This window comes from Amphimedon queenslandica, unplaced genomic scaffold (genome assembly GCF_000090795.2).
Source record: "Amphimedon queenslandica unplaced genomic scaffold, v1.1 AMPQUscaffold_13511, whole genome shotgun sequence".
NCBI classification, from domain to species: Eukaryota; Metazoa; Porifera; class Demospongiae; order Haplosclerida; family Niphatidae; genus Amphimedon; species Amphimedon queenslandica.
Window position 1 is genome coordinate 475014 of NW_003546253.1, and position 1044 is coordinate 476057.

Sequence of the window (1044 nt, forward strand, 5' to 3'; positions counted from 1 at the left end):
ATAATACACTACCAAAAATATACTACATGTACATGCTAAAATGTGTGGGTGGGCACATGATTATAATACATATGCAACAAATGTTTGATTATTAAATTACAATCATTATTACTATTAATACATCAGACAATGCAGAGGGCACAGACTGATTATACAGCACTGATGTACAAGTGAAAGTACATGAAGGAAGAGAGTGTGTGGGTATTTCCCTTTAGTATAATATTATGACATTACAGTAGGTTTCATCCCTAATCCTCAACCTCCTCTGTTTCCCTTCCCCTTGTTTCCCCCTCTCTTCCCTTCCCCTCTCTCTCCTTCCCTCTCTCCATGACATAAAATACTTCGTTGGTCTAATGAATGAACATGTGATGTAGTTTAAAGTGCAGTATAAAGGTTAAAACCAGTTACAATAAATGAGAGCATGCGATGATGAATGTAACACAATACAAATACACTACACAGTAAATTTTTAACATCATAAAAGTTCATGAACTTTTTGCTACATAATATAATGTGGTACATGTACATGTACATGCCTGGATTGGATACACGTGTATGTTGTATAGTGCAGTATTGTAATGCTGTTACCATTAATCTCTCGTTAGTTTGTTGAATGTGTCGTTCCATATTTATTGACATTGGAGGAGGAGGAGGTACCATCATATGCGCCGGAGCACCTGGATGCTAAGAGGAAGGAGAAAGGAAAGAGAGAGAGGGAGAGAGAGTAAGTTTACATTGCAATTATGATTACTAAGCATAACTCATTATCATGAGATGAAGAGAAAAAGAGAGAGAGAAGACTAACAGGGATTTGTTTAATTCAGTTAATACTAAATACTACCAGTACCACCTGCTCTAGAAAAACAGGAGGTCAAGGTCAGTACTCTAACAGGGCAAGGCTCCACCCACCAGACCATGAATCTAATTAACTGAATCCTCATACATAACCATANACAGGATAATTACACATGTATGAAAACTTATTTAGCCATCTTCCATCCCTCACTCTTCTCTCTCTCTCTCTCTCTCTCTCTCTCTCTCTCT